We start from the raw sequence: 7,447 nt of genomic DNA, 5'->3' as shown, positions 1-7,447 counted from the left end.
TGTAAATTGTGTGCTGACTGTTCTCAAAGATGAGATGAATGGTGAAAATTGTTCAAAACATGCTTTAGGGTATAAAATAGATTATTTTCACTTAGGTGTTAGGTCTGAGGAAAACTATTCTGCCAAAGTCACCAAGGATATACACTCAACATCGTCCTTTTTTTTCAGAAACATGAAATGCACAAATTCTTCACCACCCTCATGGAAAATGAGAAGATCATTAGAAAAATAAAAAAATTGAAGATCCATAAGCTTGAACATAATACCTTATTGTTGAATATCAAGCATTTCCTTGGCCTAGAACTGCTCCTCCAGAAGATCCTCACTTGTTTATTTACTAAGAAGCTCTTGTTTCTTCTTCTCCATAACCATGCACTCAATCTATTCCTCATCTAGTAGGGGCACATGGGAAACAAACTCTCACTCTCTTTGTTTTTGGTTTCCCTTCTCCTGCTCTCTGATTTATTTTGACACATCCTCCTCTTCCTTGAACATAACCGGATTAACAGTAGTGACCTACCCAATCTTCAACGTTAACCTGGCCTCCCTCTTGATGGACTCAATCCTTTGCCACTCTCTCAGTGCCTTGACCCACATCTCCTCCTCTACAAGTTTCTCGACTTTCTCCAAGATCCCATCCTCATCATCCTTGTAGCGATAATAATTTGCATCGTTTCACTTGTAAATATCATATGTAGACCTCCTCTTCTTTTCCTCGGGGGTTTTATCGAATATCTCTTTGAGGACGGCTAGGAATTTTGTAGCCCCAAAGTATCTCTAACCGAGGCTATCCTAATTCACATTCAAATACACAACAAGGGATCCCCTAATTCATATCTAACTACACGACAAGAGATCCCTCACATTCTCGTCCCTCAGATGGTAGAAATAAACAACGATGATCGGAAATTACGTAGAGGAGAGGTATTGTTTGGCCTAGATAGTAGCAATACCCAGTGCCCACCATAGATTCAGTTTTAACTTTCGGTCTTATGGTGGGTCACAGGCTTTGATCGTACTATTGAACACACATTTAATATGTTGTACATTGCCTTGGCTCTTTTGTCCATAAAATATAGAGAAAGCGACAACAAATAGTGGACAAAACAGGATTCACAGGGATATAGTGAAGCCTGAGTTAAACCCATCTTGCGGCTAGTGCAAAATGGTAGCACTGATAGCACTATGCACATCCACCTAGTTTCCTTCCAAGTCTATCATCTTGGCCCCTACTTTGGCATAATTAGGGCTGCCAAGCTCTACGATCTGAGCTTCCCAGTGCTCCTTTTCCCTAATCAACTTGTTGATCTCATCATTGAGGTCTAGGAGGTAGTGTTCGCCGAGGTCTGGTTCTGAATCTCCATGACCTTCCGTCCAATCTCTCATATTATCTGCTACCTATATTTGTGTGTCTCTAGAAGATCGTGACATTCTGAGGCCAGGAACGAGTGCCTCTCCTTGGATTTATTCTTCTCTTCATTTTTTAATTCAATAACCTATTTAGCATAGACTGTGCCTTATCTTCGTTACTGGCCATGCTTCCCTAAAATCTGAGAGCCTACAGTCTAATATACTATGCTTAAAGCCCTAAGCCCTCCTTGCCCAGAACTTCACAAAATAACTAGAAGGTATGAGCAGATTTCATCGAATAGGTAAATCGTATGCTTAAAAACGCGGGAGTATGGGTTGGAATTTGGATCTATATGTTTCCTGTCAAGAACCCTTTCTCTTGAAGAAATTAAAAAATTACCTTTCAATTACATTAAAATTCCATTTTAAATAAAAGCGATAAAAAAAATAAAAATTTAATACATAATATTCTATATATATTAATTCATAATTTTGACCATCACTAATGGAATGATTTCATTCAAGTTAATTTGATTGATGTAGAGAATAATTAGTTTTTTGAGAAAAATTATAATCTTAGATTGGATACAATTGCCTATAAATAGAATAAATAAAACAATAAAACATTTTAGATATGATTCTTTTAAATTGAATTTTGCATCTTTTACCATATCAAAATTCTAATTTGAATAAACAACCACTTAAAGAGATAAAAACCTGGAGTTTTTTGGGAAATCGTGAGTCTATCCTTCGAACCTCCACCACCTACAATATTTGACACTATTCAAGAAACAACCAACTTGATGAACAGAGGATGAAAACACTGCTACAGCCACTTCCCTGAGAATAAAAGAATAAATATACACAAAACCAAAGATCTTTAATATATTAATAATTATCACACTATTTTTTATATTTTAATCTTTTAGGTAAATTTTACACGCAAACTATATAATTAACACATTATATGAAACTACATTAAAAATGAAAGTTATTAACACATTCTTCATTAATCATTTCATTCCATCTTAGTTATTTTTAAGAGTATAAATCAAATTTCTTCTATAATTCTTTTGAATCGAAATAAGATAAATGTGCCTTATGCCACTCCCTCAGTTAAAACCCAAAATCATGATTGAATTAATTGTATCATTTGTTGTACATATGATGCTAATAAATTATACATAAATTTATTGTTTTCACTGAGATATCAAGATTCACTAGAATGCATCTCTAAACTATGTTAGAAAGATATAGTTTGCACTAAAATTTGAAACTTTTGGAAAGTGAAATAACATATTTCCAATTAAATTCACAAGACTAAACAATTAAATGGACCATAGCCAATCCATTGAAGCAAGAGTTGAGGATTTGCTTTCTCGGATGACTATGGTTGAGAAAATTGAGCGGGTTACTTAGACTGAGTGTGGGGCAGCCAACCCTGATGATGTAATTGAGAAGTTTGGAAATGGCACATCCATGGGTCCCTATTCGCTCTTTGTTTGAATTTTCTTTACATTTTACAGGAATCTCTGGGTCATTTCTTACATATTGTCTTTCAAAGAAGCTTCATACCTACGTTCATGTTTTGAAATGTATTCAACATCCATAAATAAAAGAGCTTCCTTTTGGGGAGCACTTTCTATCATTAGAACTCCAAACTATAGAGTCAGGTTATCTAGAAAAGAGGAAATTAAAGGACACATATAATTTAGAATGTGCATTTTCGAGGATCCAAAATTGTTTGAGTAGAAGCACACTCCACATTTTGCAGAAATGGCCTGAGTGGAATTCCACCTTAGACGAAAGCTAGATAGAAGTCATGAAGCAGGGCCTGACAAAGAGGTTGACCATTATAGGGCCCTCTCGGAACTACGAAAACCTATGTTGGTTTGACCATTGCCAGAATCCTCCTATCTAACATACAATGCGATCTTATTCTAGTAATTTGTTATACAAACCATGTACTAAATCAGTTCCTCGAATCCATTTATTCTGTAGATAAAATATTGTTCGAATCAGTGGCGATTCAAAAATTCAATGTTGAAGCCAAGGTTGAATGTTATTTCTATAAGAATTCATGATAGAGACAATGAATTAATGTGTACCAATGTTCAAGAGAAAATCAATAGGTGTTCAACCTGTCTGAAAGGTATGGTAGAAAGGGATGACAGATGAACTAGTGGTCAATAAAGGCGATGAGAATTTTAAAGGGAAGCAAAAAGTATCGAATAAATCTTCTTCATCAGAGATATCTCTAGACAACATACTTAGCTCCCAGTATTTATGGCTTTTTCCCCAAAAGTCGAGGATCAAGTTGCATAATCATTAGTTGCAGAAAGCCAATGAAAAGGCTGAGGAAGAACTGCACTATCAATCTGAGAGATACAAAGAAATATGTGATGGGATACTTCAACATGATCATAAGCTCAACCTCAAACTTTTAAGAAAAGAAAAAGTTGTGGGAATGACAAACACTAGGGTTGCTCAAAATTATGTCCTCCTCGAGGCATTGCAAGCAGAAATAGTGGTGATAGAAGAGTTCGTCAAGGTTTTGGAGGCCCATGTTCTTCCCTACATCGAATCCTTCACTCAACATCTCATTCTCCTCGGCGATCACTTACAGTTTCATCCTTTTGTTGCAGAATATGGATTACGCATGAAATACAAATTGGACATCTCCCTCTTTGAGAGATTCATAAGCAAAGGGATCAAGCATGTGACTCTAAGATTCCAAAGAAGAATGAGGCCTGCAATTTCAATATTAATATCTGATCTCTATCCTTCATTGTAGGGATTGATAAGCAAATAGATCGAGCATGAAACCCTAAGATGCCAAAGAAGAATGAGGCCTACAATTTCAAGATTAATATATGATCTCTATCCTTCATTGCAGGACCACATCAACGTGAGAAAGTATGAAAACATCAAAGGAATTAGAAGTGATGTGTTTTTCTTAAATCATAAAGCCATGGAATCCTAGGTATCGAACAACAACAACAAGATTAACGTAAACGAAGCGCGACTTGCAGTAACATGGACATAGGATTTCATTTAATGTTTAATGGGCTATACAGAAATTGCAGACAAAGATAGGAAACTATAGGCTTTCATATGGGATTGAATTGGTAGATGGAAAATAAATTGAAAATAAATGGGTGTAATGATGTTTTGGAAAAAAATTGAAACATCAAAAATACGGGTTACACCGTTTCAAGCATGTCATGAAAAATAGACATCCACAAATTCTAGACGTCAAATACAGGAAAAATTCCCTATGATGGGAAAAATGTACATCAAATTCCATCCCTGGGTGGGAGTGGTTCTCAACGAGCATCATTAATTAATGGTTCCTTTTCTCATTACAAATTTGATGTGTTTGGCACAAACGAAGATGATGTATTGTTGTGTAATCGATTTGTGGGTGGTGGAACACTCTTTTTGACTTTTGTTTTGTTGTTGTTTTTGTTTTGTTTTGTTTGTTTTGTTTGTTTTTTTTTTTTTTTTTTTGAATAAGGCTGCTTCTATATTAATACAAAAATATTTTACACCAAGGCCATGACCTCGTAGAGCTAGCCAAAAATTGTGGCATGTTTACAAGCAAAGCAAATCTGTGTGCCAAAATCCAGTAGAGTATTGCCCTCTCAAACTGTAGAGAGCTTGTTCCTGAGTAAAGCAAAAATACAGAAAGCCCCATAGTTGTACTTGGAATTGAGAGTTGAACCTGAGCTGTACGACAACCAAAACTTGGAATTGGGAATTAAACCGGATCTGTATGACAACCCAGACAGTGAACTACACTTGGTAGTTGTGACCAGCTACACGACAAACCATAGCTAAAAACAGAGGTAACTGTGACTGCAACCAAAATTGGAAACTGAAGGTTGGCAGAATGCCCTTTGCGTATGAAAAACTGGCAGTATGAGCTAATGCATTTGTAATCATAATTAGGACAGTGATGAGTGAACCTTCTCAAGCTGGCAGAAATCCAACAGAACCAAAAAGAACCAACCTTCTTAAGCATCAGGAGAGGGAACAGGCGGCTCCTCGGTGATGCGGCATCCATATTTCTAATAATCATCGTCATCAGAGGAGCCCCCTCGATTCTTCATGCTTTGTGAAGCCTTGCCTTTACCAGAGCCTGAAGCTTTGCTCTGACCGAGATTTGCTTAGATGGGGCCTAGATTGTCTGCCACCAGCCTATCTAAAGTCGCTTTGAGGGAGCCAGCCCCATGACTTGAATTGAGCTCGCTAAGCTCAATGGTGACCGTGGCCATGAAGGTAGAAGAGCCATGATTGCAGGGAAAATGTAACCGAGTGGCATTGGTCATTGAATGGAAGGAGCTCAGTGCTGGTATCTGTAAACCTCTGCCCCTACCCCGTCCGCTCCGAGTGGCAGGGTATCTATCCGAGCGTAGGTCCGCGCCGGAAGTTGAAGAGTCTGTCATGGAGGAGGTGGCCTGGCACCCAATTTTCCCGTGAGAGCTGTCTCTTCTACAACTCATCCGCTTTCGCAGTTTCAGCATAGCTGGAGGGGTGGGATGATCTTGGCTTCTTGGAGGATGAAGGAAGCAGTGAAGGGAGAAAATTAACTTGGCTTCAGAGCTCAGGGCAGCAAGCGGGTGGTGAGCATAAGAGCAGGGGGAATAGAGGATGGCTTGAAGGCAAAGCTAGAAGCTCCTCCAGTGAGCCAAAGCCTGGTTTTCTCCTAAAAGAGGTTGAAGACAAGCCGCTGTAATTGCAATGGAGGAGGAGCCAGAGCGGAGAGGATAAACCAATTATGGCGAGCTGATAGCGCCATGATCAAGAAATTAACCGGTGTGGATGGATGACCCGGTGTCATTAAAGATGCATTAAGCTGGAGTAGATGAGGACTTATGACCAAAGCCTCGAGAGGATGTGTGGCAGTATAGAGCAACCACGCACCCATCCAAACCACTGGCCACGTGCCTATGTTGTCGTCAGACACCCGGATCCGGGATCTTTTTGGCTTTTGTTGAATAACAAAATAATTTAATTTTAATTAAAGTTTTATATTTGATTTTGTTAATGAGAAGGAATTTCTGTGAACTTGGGCTTCTATTATTCATGATGATGAATGATAATTTTTCCAGATTAATCACAACAATATTGTAGGGGACTGAGGTCAACATTTTGAACCCTCAATTGTGGTTCATCATCAGGAAAAGGAATTTATTATAAGTTTATATGGTTTTAAAGTGATATTAGTGAGAAATTCAAAATTTTAAAGCATGAGTTGGGTAACATATAGATCTCATGGATGAGATTATGTCATTGAAAGAGCTTAGTGATGTTTATCTTTTTTCGACATATTAGATACCTAGCCATCTCGAAAAATCTTAGTTGATTTTTCATTTGAGAATCAATAATAATGTATAGGAGTTTTTAAGTTGGAATAATATTAAATGGGATTTAAAATTTTAAGTAAGTTTGGATTTATTGGATGTTTAATTGAGTTAATGAAAGAAAAGTGGTGTTATTCCTTCTATGGTTTAATTCTTTAAGTGATATATTTATTCTTGTGTTTGTGCGTATATGTATAGGTGTGTGAAAAAAATAGTATATAATACATAGGTACCTTTGGTAGAATAGATACTCTCATTAGGATTAAAAAAAAATCATAAAAATCTAGTATTGTTATATTCATAATATACATTCAAACTACAAAAATAACTTGATATCCAAGTTAAAAACTAGTATCTTAAGTTCAATGGATATAACCTTGATAATAAAAAATGTAAATATGCATGAAAAGTTAAGTCTTCAACTAAAGGAAATGTGTCATCTACTAATTAACCAACATTTCTCCTTGTAGGTATTCTTCATAATATATGTGACCCGACTATAAGCCCACTCCCATTTTGGATAATTTATCAACCTTTAAATTGAATTCCTATCAATGTGATCAAAGGATATAACCTTGAAGATTCTAATAAGCTTCATAACTCCAATCATCTATTGATCTAATAAATAAGTTTTTAAGGAAGTATAACCTTTCAGCCAATCTATAACAACTTCTAAATCCCCTATCACTTCTATGTTTAGATTGTTGAAAAAATTAAAGTGATTAAAATAA

At 36.6% G+C, this 7,447-nt stretch overlaps 1 pseudogene; it reads right to left on the bottom strand.

The window, feature by feature from the left end:
- Window positions 1–267: 267 nt before the first annotated feature.
- Window positions 268–1,537, bottom strand: LOC149221438 (uncharacterized; annotated as a pseudogene).
- Window positions 1,538–7,447: the final 5,910 nt, after the last annotated feature.

This window comes from Pinus tabuliformis, chromosome Q (genome assembly GCF_031772625.1).
Source record: "Pinus tabuliformis cultivar Carrire ecotype Pingquan chromosome Q, CPIR1, whole genome shotgun sequence".
Taxonomy (NCBI): Eukaryota; Viridiplantae; Streptophyta; class Pinopsida; order Pinales; family Pinaceae; genus Pinus; species Pinus tabuliformis.
Note: the sequence above shows the minus strand (reverse complement) of the source record. Positions and strands in the feature narration are given on the sequence as shown.